This window comes from Fundulus heteroclitus, unplaced genomic scaffold, assembly GCF_011125445.2.
Source record: "Fundulus heteroclitus isolate FHET01 unplaced genomic scaffold, MU-UCD_Fhet_4.1 scaffold_208, whole genome shotgun sequence".
NCBI lineage: Eukaryota > Metazoa > Chordata > Actinopteri > Cyprinodontiformes > Fundulidae > Fundulus > Fundulus heteroclitus.
The window spans coordinates 56,454-74,222 of record NW_023396620.1 but is presented as its reverse complement, the minus strand read 5'-3'; the positions used below and the strand labels follow the sequence as shown (position 1 = coordinate 74,222).

Sequence of the window (17,769 nt, the reverse complement as noted above, 5' to 3'; positions counted from 1 at the left end):
GTCTTCCCGTTTCACGAATACAAAGTCAGAGAAGTGCCGTGAAGTCCGGCTCTGAGCGCGCTGGTTCGGGGCCACATGTGCGCGCAAAACAATGGTCTTTAAAGTCCTGTGTGAAGTCGAGGAGGCTATTTTTGGTGGGGCCCGCCTCGCCTGCTATTTCTGTCAGCAGGAGAGCGCCGCGCTGCGCAGGGGAGGAGGAGGGAAGGGACAGAGGGGAGGGAGCAGCCCTGCAGGGGCCGGACTTTCTTCTCCGCAACTTGCCTCAGCGAAGTTCCCTTTCAGTTCCTCCTCTAATGTTGCCGACTGCACCGACACCAGCTGATCTCTCCATCACTTCGTGTTAGCTTTTTAACGCTCCCACGGATGCAGACGGATTTGTCTTTCGGCTCTACAACAGACTCGGTTTTTTTTGCAGGATTACCCCCCCGAGTGCGCGGACTTCATCAAGTTGTTCCAGGCGCTTTCTGCTTTTTACGCACAAGGTAGGAGGCAACCCCGGCGCTCAACGCCTCAGATGGGAACTGCTTCGGGCTCGATCAGTTGTGTTTACTGCGCAAACGATCTGCTTTTACGGCGCCTATAACATACGGAGGGGTTTTGTCGCTGTCTCCGCTGGTGTTGGTTCTGTTTTTTTTATGGCACGGTGAAGCGCAGCGATTTTCCCGAGCAACTGTTTTCTTTTCTGTACTCCTCGCTGAAGGGAACGCGAGGTGTTGGTTTTGGTGAATTAGACCGGTCATACTAACTCCTCATTAAGGTAAGATTCCAAAAGGGAGGGGAAGTCATTCAAATTGGAGCAGAGTTGAAACGGCGAGAAGAAAGAAATCCACTTTTACGCAGAGAGCCGTTGAGACAGCATTAATTACATGGGCATGGTAGAACATTTTTAAATCAAAGAAATAACTTTAGCTTTTTTTAATCAAAGAAAGAACAAATATAAACAGTTTAAACTTTATTATTTACTATTATATTATTGCTTCTAGTCTTTTATTTTCATTTAAAGCTTGTTAAAAATCATTTTAAACCCTGCAGCAGTTGTCCAGCTTCACGTTATACACGAAACAGGGAGGATCTTCGCTTTTTTTTTTTTTTTTGTCTTTCAAAGATGCAGGTGCAATGCGCTCACTTTATAGGGTCCACATGTGGTTTCTATCTAGATCTGGGTCGAATATTAGACGTGTGCATCACAAGAGCATCTCACAGCTGCACATACCATACAGAATCCGCTACTGTACAGAGCAACCCCACACTATCACTCTTGACTATTGTAGTGACAATACATCAAAGCTCAGGGGACCAGAAATTACACCATAGAAGTAGATGAGGAGATGAGATTTTAGCAACATCGATAGACCAAAAATATCCTCTGCTTCTCGTCCTTGTTTTCACAAGTATAGTGAGTATAATGTTTCACAAATCACAAATGTGATTAGGCTTTTAGTCCTGGAGAAATTTCCAGCCCAAGTTTGACTTGTCCTTATATTGAGGCTGGGGTGCTGCCAAGAATTATCGTGACATCACATTTAGATATGTAAATGTTGCTTTTTGGGGCCCTGTCAGTCAGGGGCCCTTGGAATTGTCATAACTACCCCCCCCCCCTTTTCCGACTCTTCTGTGCCTTTATGCATAGTCTAACGTAGGCATAATGCCAAGAAAGCACTGACAATTCTCATTTTTGTGTTTTCGCAAATATAAAAAAGAATTTCCTAAAAAATAAGTATCATACAGCAGTTTTAAAAAAAAAAAACAAATGTCCATTTACTACAAAGTTATCCCATTTATGTTGGATCAGTCTAAGACTTCAGACTTTTAGATTCTGAATCACAGTTTATCAAATGCATCCCAGACTGGCCCAGTCAGTAGTGTGGACTCCGGAGTAATAACCTTGATTTAAAAATGTTTATGTAGAATTTTACAGTATTAACACACACGCAAAATATAACGGCATAGCACATTACTTGATAAGTCCTTTTCAATTAACTATTAAACGATTATTCCCACTGCTACAAATAAAATGTAACGTTTTGATTTTTACGCTCACAATATCTATTTTAAAAACACCTGCTAGGTTTGAGCTGCTTGTGAGAGAGGAAGAATAGTTTTATATAGTTTTCTGTTGCTTGGCTCTAACAGTTAACAGTGTTTTGTTAGCCGGCATATGTGATTTTTTTTCAGGTGGACCCAGCAATTGTCTGGTTAACAGACATGCTACTTGCAGTTTGTCTGCAGGAGTTTTAAAACAGTGTCGTTTTTGAAAAGAAGGCACAGCTTTGGTTTCCATATCATGACTGTTCAAGTTTTTGGTAAATGGAATCACTGAATATTTCCTTTTTCTTAATATGGGAAAAATGTAGCAGCTTTCTTTCATCCAGCTAACCAGCAGTGCGCAGCAAAAGGTTGGGGAGAGGTAGAACTGTGTCACTCTATGCTCCATTAAGTCAGAGAAACTTTGCTCTCTTTCTGCTGCATGTCAAATAAAACTAAAAAAGAAAAAGAAAAAAAAGTGAATGACAGAAAATGTTTGTGGCTTGGAAACTGTACGTTCTCAATACCTTGAAAGCTGTCTGCCATTAAACAGCTCATGCCAAGTCTAAATGTATTAAACATCTGAATCAGCCATTTAGTCTTACACTGACAGAAAGCACTTCACTACTTAAGATTTACAGGGGCTTCCTTCATGCTTTTGTAAGCAAGCTTTGTTGCAAAGTCTTTAGTAGCTAAACAGGCCAACTCTAGAACTACTTCCTTTTACACTTCAGTTTAAAGGCAAGAAATCACTCTCGGGGGTCATAACGATAATTTTAGACAAAGCCACATGATAAAAGCAACTAGATGTCGCTTAGCAAGACAGACTTTACTTTGATGAGAAATATTGTGGTGATTTAACGTTGTAAGATCTTTACACGCGTACGTTTGACTTTGGCCACACTTTCTTGGCTGTAAAAAAACGTGTTAGAGGAAGGATACGTCTGTTCTCACACTTTATTTCTCCTCTTTTGTTTGCAGATGGAATCGGCCCCTCTGGGAAGACCATAGAAACAAACAGGGCGCCATACTTCACTACAGTGACAGGTTGGACTTTTAACCTTTTAAAAGACAATGTACTAAATGCAGACTCTAACCTAATAAGTAGTTGTGGTGCGGGATGGTAAAATTGTCCTTCAACCACTGAAAGGTACGCCAAAGCCCTCAGCGGCGGACCATTCACGTTGAAAAATGCTGCCAGTCTGCAGCCTGGCCCTCAGGACAGCATCTTGTCGTCTTTTACAACATTTTGATTTTTGCACTGTATACGCAGACGTTACATCGTTTGGGTGAGAGCGGTTTTTCCAGCTTGGTCTAAGCTCTGTGTGCTTCTGGGAAGGGTGCAGTAAAAAGCAAAGAGCAGGTGTTGGCCTAGTTGGAGAGATGCAGTTTACTAAGTGGAGCCGTCTTTGTTTTTTGTTCATGTGTGGGTTCTGCCACAGGTCATGAAGTCTATATCTCAGAGTCCTACGACCTATGTGTGAAAGTTAAATTTAAGACGTGAACAAATTTGAAAGTCTGCAGCTGCCCTCAGCTTCCTGGTTTGAAGGGTTCAGTTCTAATAGTCTAACCTGACCTTTACAAGTGAAGTACATCATAGAGGCATATTGAAAAGGCCTAACTTTTTTCAATTAAAGTTTTTGGTTCTAATTGTATGTATTAATATTTATTATTTTACACTGTTAAACTGCATGTGCACAATGAAGTCCAGAAAACTTTTCTGCCTACCATTGATAAGGCACAAGAAGAACCTAAACCTAGCCCCACCACTAGAGACGCACCAATCAGTCTTTCCAAAGGCAATTTCTGGTTATTTTTTTTAAAAGTTCCGATGCTGGGGGCTTCGATATATACATAAAAGACAAAATAAATGTGCTGTAGATCGTTTAAGAGAAGAAAATGTAATGATCATAGGGTTATTTTCATTAGGCATCAAAGACATAACCCATCGAGGTCAAATTGGCCGATTCCAATATACGGCCAACAGACTGAAGAATTCCTACTTTAAGAAAAAAAAAGAGTGGAATAATGGTTTACTTGGGAAATACAAAGCTAAATAAAAAATATGCAAAACTAATCAAATGTGATCGAGAGGCAATAACCTAAAAGCAGCTCTTAAGATGCAAAACAAGACACTTGCTTCAAACGGAAACTACCACTGTGAATATTTTGAGAGCTCCAAATGTAAATTTAAGCAAACTGCAGTGACTCATGAATAATTGCTAGTAGCTCCTCAGTGAGAATATCTGAGTCGCAAAAACATGCTCATTGATATTTTTCAGTGACATATATAACTGTAGAAATTCAACATTTTCTTTACATTTTATTCATTCAGACAATAAAGAATCATAATTTCAGTAACAAATGTTTATAGAATAAATACGATAGGAATAGTGCAACAAAAACAGTTATTTCTGCAGCTGTCTGTGTTGTAAACACATGGCAGCCATATTGGATTTTGAGTCTGGGGCTGGAAAGAAATCTGATTTTCCAACGGGGAATTTGGAAGTTTCCACTTCTGAAAAATGAAATGCAGAATTACGCTTGATTCTGAACTAAACATCTAGCACCAATGGGTGAGCTTTTTCCCCTTATTTTTATCTTTTTGCAAAACACAAGAAAATGTTTGAGTCCTGTTGTACTACTGTTTTCAAACCTCTATCATTGTTGTGGTACTTGGACATTTTAGTATTTTACTAAAGTAGTCCTGCTTACCAAAAGTTTACCAACCACTACACTAACTTACAAAGCAATTCCTTTTTTAGTATCTGGCTGTTAAACAATGAAAACTTCCCACTGGTATGGCCCAAGGTGTGAACTTTTGATATTATCTCAAGAGGCACCTAGTTCTACAACAGAATACGATACTGAGACGATAACAATCAAATTTTCCTGCCATGACAGCAGCTCCTCTGTTTCCCTGTGGCAAATATTTCTCCATTCTTCCTCCCTGGTGTGAGGAATTCTAGAAGCAGCGCGGCAACTCAGAATGGAGCTGACTCACATTTGAGAGAGTTCACTTTTTTTCGCTTCACCTTAGATCCGCGGCGGATCAAAAAATTTGATCCAACGCTCCACCCATGTAGAAGCGAGTCACCTGGCTGCTTCTTTGTGTCCCTGCCTTTTACTCTAGATTAGCTTTCTGTGCACTAAAGCCAGCCTGTGTGATCACACTGTGTAGGATTACAATACATGTCTCTGAATTGAAGCTGGCTCTGGCCGTGCCAGGCTCCGCTGACTGTACACCAACCCAGAACCCACTTTGTGTGTGTGTGTGTGTGTGTCAGTGGAAAAACCCGGTGAGGTCATGGCCGTGGCTGTAGAGTCTGGTTACATGCATGTTGTCCAGGGCAATGGACACGGGCTCTTGTGCCTTTGTCTTCTTTTAAAAATCTTTATTGCCCTCTCACACCGCTAAATGAAATACCCCCACAATCACAACCCCGTTTGTAACGCTTTCTACCTGTGGGGGTGTTACCCTTCAAAATAGGCAAGCAGTTTGGGTCTAGAAGTGTTTCGAAACATGAAACCACCATTTGACAGATTGCCAAAGCTCAGAGAACTGGTCAAACCTTTCAGACTCCATCCAAATACTTTCAGATCACCAGGAGGACATCCCGTGTGTACCACAATGTCTTAGTTCCTCCAAAGCTGTGCCAATCCTTCATTTTCCCACGCTGGAAAAAGACGCAAACAAGGCAAAGGCCTGTTTACCTGATGAAAAGCTTTTCAGATATCTTTGCTAAAAAATGACCTTCGTGTCATACTTTGCGTTGCTTAATTGCCACACACAAACATGTGCTGGTGATTTCTTTTATATATATATATATATATATATATATATATATATATATATATATATATATATATATATAGGTGGTCTTGTACGCTTTAAGCATTGCAGAACTTGTTCACAAGACCGAGTGTGAAAAGCTTGAGGGACCTAAAACAACAGGGGTGATTGTAATAGCTGCAGTTGAGATCACATATCTTCTTCCTGGTTGTGGTTTCCAAATACTTTGGTCAGCTGATCGCGCTGGTTCCTGTTGAATTGTGGAGCCAAAGGAGGAAGAGTTATTTACAAACCTTTCATCGCAGTAATGAAAAAGAAAGAGAAAGAATAACTGGAGTTGTTAACATTGATTATCTAAAGACCTTGTGCAAGTTGTAGGTTGGTACGTTGGTCAGTTAATATTTCTACTACGCGGTGTTCTAACTGTACAATTTCTATATATTTTAAGGTTGTTTTTTTTTTTTTTTTTTATTCAGCATGATTCATTCAAGTGTTTTTACTGTGCCTTTTTTAGTTGCAGAACATATGTGTTTCCAACATGGTCCACAGACCCTGTGATAAACAGTAATAAAATTAAGGTTCAGTGTTATTAATATCCAGAACATGGTATGTCTTCAAGCACGCTATGAAAGTTTGAAATTGTAAAAATAGTTCATGGTTGGCCGTTGTCTGTGCAGCACATACCTTCTTTCAAGCGACAGGGATGATGTTGGATTCCCCAAACAAAGAGCGCTCTGACCACTATTCTGTCCACTTTAGACTCCGGCAACCCATAAAGACTTAAACAAAACCCTATTGAAAATCTACTAAACATCCCTTTAAGTGGTTACATACAAGGCTTGGCAAAAACAAACAAAAGTGCTGTTAATATTTTTCATTCTGTGTTCTTTTAAAATAAGTAACCTGACCCCACTTTAACTTTAAATCAACAGGTTTAGCAGTCTCTCAGTGCGCAGCTAATATATCACTAAATGACATGCTGCTACGGTGTTTCTGGGTCAGCGCTTCGATTAGCTCTTAATTGTATGTTATCGAATATCCTGTGGAAAAAGCATCTTTTTTTTTGCTCTTTAAGAGGATAACGTCATCAAATCTTAGCACCTTCCGCCCAAAATTAATTGGCTTCATCGTCCTGATTTAACAGCCACATCAGCTTCTGCAGAGGCATTAAAGTAATATTTAACCATGGGGACTCTTAAAGCTGAACTGCAGTGCCCAGTCAAGCTGTGCCACAGTTGTGGTAGTAATGCTAGTAACAGTAGACGCCATTGAAGGGGGCGGCTATTTTTGCCCTGCTGAACAAATGGCTCAATTGTCCTGCCTCTAGGTGCATGAAATCACTTGATATGTCAGGGGTAATGTTATATAATACTCTCAGTGGGGCCCCATAGACTGTGTGTGTGTGTGTGTGTGTGTGTGTGTGTGTGTGTGTGTGTGTGTGTGTGTGTGTGTGTGTGTGTGTGTGTGTGTGTGTGTATGGCTGGACATATTCGCTGTATAAGGGTCTAAATGGGATAAGGAGACTAAGTGCATGTGGTGTGACCTGAGGTAACCCTGTCCGTAAGATTTTATTAGTGTGTCAAATCAATTTTTGTCGCATTAACCTTTGAACTAGAGGCTTCTTGCTGTGGTCAGCTGGGAAACTGTTCTGTTACTGGCCTCCACCCACGGTCTTGATCCCCCTCAAGACGCCCCCCCCTCCCCCCTCCCCTTTGTCTCTCTCTCTCGGCCTCCGTCTTTCACAAGCACATGCATGTAGACGCACGTAATCCGTCTGAAATTGATTCAAGTCGATGGGATTATTTTGCTAAGGATTTGTTCTTGTGGCATTTGGTGGGGGAAAACCTTTAATTTCCACCTCAATCCCAGCCTCCTCTCCGGGGCCAGAGGCCTTGAATTGGAAAAGCAATTTTTTTTTACTTCAAGAAACTACCATTTGCTTCTGGTGAAACCAAATTGTTCTTACGTGTAATTGGAGTATAAACCTAAAGTTCTGTAAACGGAGGACTTTAGCAACTGTCTTTAGAGTGTCTTGTATGTTTTTTTTTCCCACTTGTATGTTAGGAAGGCCTCTCATCTTGTACACAGCTGATGCGACAACCTGATACCCGACACTATCGAGACCCGTGCTGTTCGCATATACATCAGTGTGGCCTTAATCACAAGTTTTCCAAAGCAGGGCCCTCGTTGTATTCTGATATTGTCTGGCACAAAACGCGGGACAGAGTACTGATTCAGCTCACATTCACTCCAGATCAGCGAGGTGGCTGACACTGACCTCGGATCAGATGGCGCGCTGTGGGCTCGGATGTAACAGGATCTCCTTTCATCTGGCCAGACTCCCGAATTTACATGTGACTGCGAGTGCGTGCATGTGTGTGATAGACTGTCTCAAGTGAAGCTTGCAGCTTTGGGGCTCAGATGGACGACTCTGTGTAGTAGCAGAGGTGAGCGACGCAATACGTGTTAATGATGGGAATCTGTGTGGGGAATTATCTCAGCACAATCTGTAGCTCATTTAATAATTCTGATTTTAGCTAATGACATTTTTCCCAATGAGAACTGTAATCTTACATATCAGTATATTGCCTTGAAATAGTGACTCTTGGTTTGAATCTGACACTTCTAGAAACCTGTCAAAATGTTCTCTTCCAGGATGGCGTTCCATGACATTAAGGTTGAAATTGCAATTGGACTAAACAGAGCAACTTTGCAATATGTTCCGATTTCCTGCCCTCTGCTGACTCACCAAGGCTTCGCTGTCTTTGGTAGCAGTTTAAATGAACAGCTGGGGAACGGTACAGTTCTCAGTCTTTCATTGGGCAGAGAAGGCTGAAAAATGTTTTGCTGTCATTTTGTTTGGTTGATTGTCAACCTGGGCTTTTGAGCTTTTCCACTTTAAGCAAACACCACCAGAATTCTCTTGCAAATAAGCTGAGACTCATGTTTTCAGGTGCTCTAGAGTTGGATTTTCTGGTAAAGGCCAGAGTTTGGCGAAGCTTTCACATCCATCCAAACCAACTGAACTATCCGAGGAGTCAAACTCTGGGTTGTGAGAAGTGGACCAGACAGTGGTTGTGGAAAGGAGACCTTAGGCTACGGTCACACTGCAGGCAAATGCGACCCAAATCCGATCTTTTTGCCCAAATGCAACCCCTATCCATCTTTTTCATGGTAGTGTGAATGGCCCAAACACTAAATCGGCTACTTGTCGGATATTTTTCAAAGTATCCGCATTCTGAACGGTCACGTCGCATTTCATTCGTCTTTTACGCCACTGTCCCGGTTCTCGCCACACAGACTACAGCAGTAGCGGCCACGGCTTCACAAAAGACCACAGCTGTGCTGTTTTCTTCTTACCTTGTTGTTGTTGCGATGTTGTCTTAATATTGTCGTCTCCCATTACTCAAGAACTTCATGCTAACAAAGAGACTGACCTACAAACAGAATTAGTTTAGTTAACTCTCCAATAATTTGTCCCAGTTATTCCAAAAGCTTCCACCTTGCCATTAAATGACGTGTTGGGTTGTAATGCATCCGTTTTAGCTGACTGATTTATACTCAATTTTAAGTATGCAGATGTACATTTACAGTATGGTGTCCTCTGTCCATATTTTACTATGTCATTTGGGAGCTTGCGGAGGCATACCATAATGTAACAAACTAACAAATGCAGGAATGAGACTTTAAAATCCTATAAAAACTAGGTTTATTTTTGTGCTACACTATCTTGTCAACCTCTAATCATTTTTAAATTCTGAAAGTTGGTAATCAGCCTTAGCCATGTCTAAAATGCGACAACAAATAGCACGTTCTTTTATGCACTTTGCTTTAGGGTCATCTATAAACATTTTAAAGGCCCTGGAAACTTGGCATTATTCTGCTGCTGCCTCTTCACGTGTTTTTCTAAGTAAGTTGATGCCTAAACACTAATTTCTGCTAAAAATACATACCTATTTATATTACTCATTTTCACCCCAAGGAATATCTATAGCGCTGCGTTCCCTTCTTCCTCTTAAGGCTAGCTTGTGTTTGATGCATCTGCAATATCCACGCGGAATATTACATCATTTTGGCTACCACACCCGTCCACGTGGCCAAAAGTTTCAGCTCTGCGCACGCAGAAAACATCCTAACTATGCAGACAGTCCTGTACGGAAAAACATGGCAGACGAGCAAGCACTTCTTCTGGCGAATGCTGTTAAATGTAGACATTTTTATGATTCGGCCCATAAAGATCCCTGTGATCAACAAATTAACAATTCCGTAACATAAATCCCCGTCAATCTTGGAAGAAAGTAAGAGGCTTCAAAATGGTGGAAACACAATGTTTTCTACTTTTGTGTGTAGTGGGGTGTATTATGCTTGGCACAGGAGCACAACGCTGCCCTCTAGAGTCTAGGAGAATAGTGCTACTTCGGAAGTTTATAATGCTGCAGACGTCGTGCTCATATTTTTAATTTCCATGCGGAACGTATGGGCCTGTCAGTATACGATCTGTTTACTTGGAATATTAGCACGATTTGTACCATTAGCATCTTTGCGCAGGCGCAAACAGAATAACTTCCATTGAATGCACTTTATTAGTTTAAAAAGGATTTCCATCCTTTCCAACAAAATGCTATTGTTCACTTTATAACAAATGCCATTTTTTTTACGAAAATATGTTGTGTTAGAATGTTGTTTATTAAACATGAGTGAGCTGTAACGTATTTATGCTGTCAATGCACCCTCTGGTGGACCCATCACTGACAAGAAAAGACCTTATTATGGCGGCCACATTGTTTACTTCATGCAAAAAATAACTGCAGGTGACGAAAGACTGCAAACGGATCCATTCTTTAATCAACACTGTTGGAGTGCACATTTAAGTTCAGAGAAAATAAAATATTAAAATGAATAAAAAAATCTTCACTGTGTGTGACGCAATCATTGTGCATGCTCAGAGCAGTCAAAGCGTCCATTGAAATGCGACTTAACAATCTTTTTCAGTATTTCTGTTACTCCCTTTAAATCATGCAATATTCACCCAATTACAACGAATACAACAGGAAACATCCCACCCAAAATAAGATAAATGAAGGAAAAGCAAGAAAAATGAAAAATTGCCTGAAATCCCAGAAGTCATTCTGTTTGCACATGCGCAAAAGAGCCGCCTGTACGGATCGTGCTTCCGATACAGATCGGGTCGTGACAGTGCCTCAAGCATAAACCAGCCTTTACTAACAACCAGCGTGCTGCAAAAAGTATAAGAACAAGTTATATTTCTTCTTCTTTAACCTCAACACATGGAACTGCATTTCTATAACAAAGAAGCTACCAGCATCGAGTGAACTTAATCTTATTGATATTAGGCAATTGGAATAAGGTTGCAGTTATTCAGGCATCTCAGAATCATCTTCAGAGACAAAGTTAAATAATTTGAACCTACATTACAACTTAAAGAGCCTCCTAGGAAAACGACACAAAAAGAAACTTGGAGTACATGTACATTGAAGTCATTGCACAATAGCTCACACACTTGCGTAAGGATTTGATGGTGTAAGGCTTATCATGTCATGTGTTTTTAAAGAGTTGGTACTTCCTTCACTAAATATTGTGTTTCTGAGAGTTGTTCATTCAGCTGCTTTTACCAAAACAGAGATTGAACCAGGAACCTTTAAAACTTCATGTTATGAAGTGTTGCATCTGGGCCCTCGGGATGTGACTGTCCTGACAATTATTTGGGGAAAAGTTGGAGCATCACCCGTAATCTCAGTTTCAAAGAGGAAACAGATTAACTAAGCTCCAGAGAAAAATTGTTAGATAAAATCATTAAAAAGAAAGACAACTGGAATATTTCACATTGCCGTCTTTGCATGGCCCCAGATGTGCAGGCAGAACAGGTTTTCTAACTCAGTGATAAAATCTTGAAAATTACACGCTTAAGCCTTTAGAATAATTTCACACATAAATCTTTCATCAGCAGTACAACTCCCCAGTCCTTTAAAGCAAACACCGCAAATTTAATTGTGAACACACGATGCCAGTTCAACAAAACATAAGACTGTGAGACACTTTTGTCATTTCCGTTTCTCTTTGGCCGTACATGTGCATGTGTCTGTTCATCCCTGACCAGAGTGCAGAGTATGTGCAGGAATGCTAATGTCTTCTTCCTTTGTTGTCCGTGCAGACTGCCGAGTGTGAGGGTGCATATTCATGAACCTTTTATTTTCCTAGAACATGTTAACTTTTACCAAGGAAAGGACATCGATTAAGAAAAAAAAAAGAATGTGATATGGGAAAAAAGGTAAAAGGAGTTAGAGCCACATAGAGTTCTCGAGTTAATAGAGATGTCTGCAGTGTGGGGATTATTAAAAACGCAAAACACATAAAAGCGTAAGTAAGACACGCGGTCCGATGTCAAAGCCTTGCCAACAAATCCCACTCCTCATGTCCGAGCACTTCCAGCTCAAGCTGATTTGTAACAGTACAAGTTAACAAAGCTGTTCCGTTGTGGCAGTCAACCAGTTCAACGTGTTACACTCACGCCAAAATAATCTCAGGGTGAAAAGGTCACGCGTTCGACGTTGCATCCTGAAATCCCTCTGGATACCAGCGCTGTTCTCATTTGGGAATCCAAGATTTGTATCTCACATACTATATCTGGCCAAACGGATCTGATGGATCGTTGGGTTGCATTTGTGTGAAACTGTAGCTTTGCCACTCCTCAATACAATACCCAACGCTTTTGAACAGAAAACCACTTGGAGGGAGACCTCTTTAATAGCTGGAGAGAAACCAAATGGTATCCCACCTCCTGAGTTTACTAAGATTTAAGCAGCACAAGCAGATATTTTCTTACCAGCAGCGGAAATTAAGTAGACTGTTGTTTTTTTTAAGCTAATAGTCTTTCATCTACAGTCTCTTTCCTTCCTGTTGTCATCGCTCAATGTTTTCACCGCTGACAAACCTGCAAAATCATTTGGCTCATGTGGAATAAAGGCTCTTTTCAGTGTTGCAAAGGCAAGTGGTGAGTGTTTGTCTGAGCCTCTTTGGAGGAGCTAACAGGTATTCCACACTTGTGTGGCCTGGAAGGATACGGTGGACTGAGATGTATGTGAAACGTTAAAAAGGTGGGGGTCCTTTTTAGTGAGCTGACTGGTTTTGTCTGCTTTGGGAAATGTGGAGAATGCGTTTGATGTTGGAGTGAACAGAAGTCAGAGGAAGGGAGCGAAACGGACGAAATGTCTTGAAACAAAGGCTGCAGAATTTGGATTATTTAGACATGTTTTATTTTTTCAATGTTTTACTTTAGCACTTTGTAATCCAGCCTATTTGGTGGGATCAGTTTAGCATCAGTTATCTCTGTTGTTGAGGTGGACTCGCATAATCCCGTGCCATATTTTGGAACTATAAAGACGACCGGTGTGACTACACATCCAGCTCATAAACTAATATTAATTTTCAGAATAGCTAAATTTTTTTGGCCAATAAAGGCTTTAGAAATCACAAACAGTGTTTTTAAAAAATAAAGAATTTGTTATCAGTAGGCTTACAGAAAAGTCCAGTTCATGTTTAACTAGTCCATATATGATTTTGTCTCAGTCAAACATGCCCCTAATGCCCTTTTTTCACTTTCACAAATAGAATAAAGGGTTCAAAACTCTCAAAGTGCAGTGTAAAATTATTCAGCTCGGATTTGACAGCTCTAATTAAATTAGATATGCAAGTAGAGATATTCAAATCAAGTCCAAACTAGGCACGGGCCCGTATTAGATTCTGACGGTATGATTGCCTTAGGCAGAAATATCACAGTTTCACTGTATTATGATTACAGCTTTGAATGTGTTATTTTCAAATGTCTGCATTTAAATACAGTGAAAGAAAGTGGTTTATTTTCAAACAATATATAAAACATTGAACAGAATAAACATATTTAAAATTAATAATGATAATTCTTTCTAAATAAAGAATTAATTAACATAAGTGAGAATGCTGTATAGCATTCTCACTTATGTAAATTAAATGCATTTACATTGTCTTATGTAAATGCAGTCAATGCGTTGTCATAATCAACTTGAATTGTCGGTGGATGCTTTTTTTTCGATCACAGGCGACATGCTGAAATTTCACTCTCCTAACACAATTAAGTTACAGAGATAAAATGCGAAAAACTTGTTTAGAGATCTAGAACAATAACAGTGTTTACAACTAATAGGGTAAATGTGCTTCCACTGCTTTAATCAGTCCAATTAAGGGTGTACTGCATATACAAATTGATCATAGTGTTGCTGTTTTCGTTTTTCTCCACTTAAACTCCTGACAAACAGTTTAACAACAGAAGTAGGTTTCCAAAATCATGTATATCCTCTTTCCTGCTGATTAAAGTTTGGCCATAATAATCAAGTCTATTCTGTGCAGACTTCTGCAATTCTCTTCATGCTGCCAAATAAACCAGGAACCACATCTGTTCCAGAGCGCTGCTGCCAGGCGCACCAGCCCGTCCTGGCCTCTCACAGTGGGCTTCTGAGGGTTGGAGTAGATTTCAGGATTTTATTGCTTGTTTTTAAATGGTAGGACCCCTGGCTGTTTACCTGACCTTTTAACCTTTCATGTACCAACTCGCTGCCTGGGATCGTCTGGTGGGGCACTGAGTTATGGCCTGTCACCAAAGGTGATTGAGATCATTTGGGGGGGAGCATTCCTTAGCATGTGGAACCCAAAAGCACCCAGACAGTCAGATGAGGCGGCCATTTTTAAATTCTAGCTTGTAAGTCACTGTACTTTAGGGTACAGAACCCTTCGAGTCTACCATTCATTGATCTTTTTATGCAATCAAAACAGCTCCTGTGCTTTTGGGTTACCCTCTCAAGAGTAGGTCGATTTTGTTGCTTCTGTCCAAGATCTTTTCTGACCTGTTTTTGGTTTGCAGTGTTTCCTAGTGAAAGAAAGTATTTAATAGTAAGCCGCCATGCCATGTTTTCCACATTCCTTGAATAATTACAATCGAAAGAAACTTTGGGAAATAGAGGAACTCCTTCTTTGTTTGACAATTCTCAAAGTGGGCACAGTAAAAAAAAAAGTCAGTGTTTAGTGTTCCATAGTTGTTGATGAGTAGATAGCAGAGACGAGCGAGGATCAGTTGGCCTCTTCAGAAGTATGTCGGCAGGGCGGCGGTTAAGAGAACGACAGCCATTTGTCAAACAGCGCTGCACACCTGGTGAATGGCAGAGGCATGCCCACAATGACAGAGTTGTTTAAGGGCTTTCAGCTTTAGGCGAATAGCAACACTAAGTGGAGTATGACTGAATGACAGACACCCATTTGTTTATGCAGTGTGTGAACGTAACCTGCGTGTGAGTCATGTAAATAAATCTATTATTGGCGTGCTGGTGGAATGCTAAAGCACCAGAGACGCAGCGAAACAGGATGTTGTAACTTATAATGATTGCTCATTTGCAATCTCAAACAGGGTTTATAACACTTTGAGAGAAAAAAAAGTGGGTTAATCTGCAAATCTTTACATTGAAAATGAGCTTGTTATCCCTATATCAAACCTAAAGATTGATTTAACTAAGCCTTTATACAGGGAAAAGACAGTTGTAATTTTTATACAAAATGTATATTATTTATAACTTTTTTTTATGTATTTAAAGCTTTGTTTTGTGTTGTTCTGAGATAGTGATAGTACATCTAGCTCACAACTTAAAAAGATACACAATATAGGGTCGCTGAAAACAAGACAATGTTATATTTTGGGGAAAACTAAAAAAAAAATCCTTATTTTCACAAATACAGTTAAGGTTTAAGAAATTTCTAACTATTTGAAAAAGTCTGTAATCAGTGTAATATTCCCTTATAAAGCTGTTTTTTTTTTCTATTTTGGTGCCAAAAGGCAACAAAATGGTTGTTTTCTTTGTGTTTTAACAATGTGATGTAAAATTTTCTTTTAGTGTGGTTCCAGTTCGATCAGCCTGGGTATTTTAGGTTTTGAATTAGAAGTATTGCAAATACAGTCGAGAGTCCATAAACACTAAAATAGCCCTTCACTTTAACTCCAATGGGAAGCACTAAAGTGGATGCTAACTTTAGCACTGTTAGCAGCTAATGATTAGCTAATCATCTTAAAGTGACTTCAAATTTATTTTACTGTGTTCTTAAACTCCTACAAAATTGTTTTCTAGCAGGTAGCCAAAATGCTACTAGAAAAACAATTTCATAATTGGTGGAGGCTTCTGCCAGGCTGAAGAGCAGTCTACAACTAGCCAAACCTGTCAACACAAAGAGGCAACCGCTAAATCAGGAACGATTTATTTTCCTACTTCCAAACATGAGTCTCAATGGGGTGTCAAGCTTAAAGCACTCAGCTTCATATCCAGGGCTCATAACCTTTATTTATTTCATCAAAAGTTATATGCTGGCAGCAGCTAGCTACCGCTTTACACAACGTCTTTACCTTGGTCAGAAACAACACAGAATTTTAAAATTGTGAGATCATGTGAATATTATGCTAATCTATACCTTTACATCCTCAGATACGAGACGAAGATCAGCTTCTGGACTGAGCGGTTGTACTGACATAAGGAATTGAAACAAGGTAGGAAACAGAATCTGGAATTTAAACCCCCTCTTGTGATCCCTCGACTTGAGAATCGCTCAGTTTGTCACAAAAAGAAAAACGAAACATCTTCCTAAGAGACCGTATTGTGACAAGCTGTAACCTTCATTTTATTTTTAAATGTTATTTTCAAATCGAGTAGTCAGTGTGCAGGGATTTGTCTGTCAAGTTTACGAACACCAACATCTACATCTAACAGTAGGCTACCTGCCTTAAAGCCTCTTACTTTAAACTGCATTTACAAATCTTTAATGTAGCCAAAATCAGTTAGCTTGATTACAACTGGTTGAGCCGCTGTTGCAACATGTTGCAGCTATTTTAGTTAAAATGACAGGTAACTTCAAAATGGGGTTTGCCATAACTTTGGTCACTGATCACAATGTTACAAGTGATAATGAAACTACCAGTTTCATTATCAAAAGATAATGAAAAGATACGGCTTTCGTTGAGGGTAGAGCTTCTTTAACTGTTTTTGTTAGCTTACAGGAAGTCAGAAGTTTTAAACATGACAATCAGAGCATTTCTGACTGCTGAACAACAAAAAACAGCACCTTGCAAAACTGGTTATTTGTTCTGGTCGAGCAAATGCTTAACATGTGTTGAGATAGCGCACATTTTCAGGTGCCACAGTCAGCGGTTCTGCAGCGGGACGGCAGAAAGTTTTTGAATGGATTTGGTGTAAGAAATCTCTTCAGCTAAGGGGTTTTAGATGCATTGTTGCCTGTTGTGGAATAAGAATCTTTATATGATGGATGACTTCAATGATGACAGTGTTCTGATCCTTTCCAAACTAGTTTTATAATTGATATAATGAAAGTAATAAAAAACATTGTGCCTACTAAACGTGGCTTTATTCTCATTAGTGAACATGACAATGATGATGAAGGTCAACATAACATACTTGTGAAAAATTATAAGGTTTATTTAATTTGTTTCAAACCAGTCATTTACTGCTGCTCAATATCTGAGGGCAAAACAACACATGATGAAAGTATTTGGCAAATATTTATTTTATGTATTGTGCAGAACATTAACATCCCCACCATCTGTTAACATTAGCTGGTAGATCCTGTTTCTGTGTACATTTACTGAAAGTATGCTTGAGTTTTACTGAAAGTGGAAAATTGCAAGGAATTTTTTTTTTCAGGGTACTTTTTACTTTCAGGAAATGGACTTATTTCCAGTTTCAAAGTACACAGAGGTCTCAAAAAGCTTCGAAACTGCTTACATGTCTCATAATTGCCCTGGTTTAGAGCCCTTATAATGCCGGACAGAGTAATGCGGCGGTTCCTCTGGCCCAGCTGTTGCTGCGCACTGCTGATCAGCAGGCTGAGAAATGGCTCGTACAATT

General features: G+C 39.8%; 1 protein-coding gene across 3 annotated transcripts in view; it reads left to right on the top strand.

Annotated features, from left to right (window-relative positions):
• The first annotated feature begins 265 nt into the window (after window positions 1–265).
• hdac7a (histone deacetylase 7a) overlaps window positions 266–17,769 on the top strand; it is a 58,609-nt gene continuing 41,105 nt past the window's right edge. For 2 of the 3 annotated variants that reach the window (XM_021316106.2, XM_012861939.3), the window contains exons 1-3: window positions 266–482; window positions 3,007–3,072; window positions 16,336–16,397. The gene's annotated coding sequence lies outside the window, so the exon portion shown is untranslated. Of the gene's footprint in view, window positions 483–546; window positions 758–3,006; window positions 3,073–16,335; window positions 16,398–17,769 lie in introns of those variants that run through there. The other variant, XM_021316104.2, reaches the window with a different exon arrangement.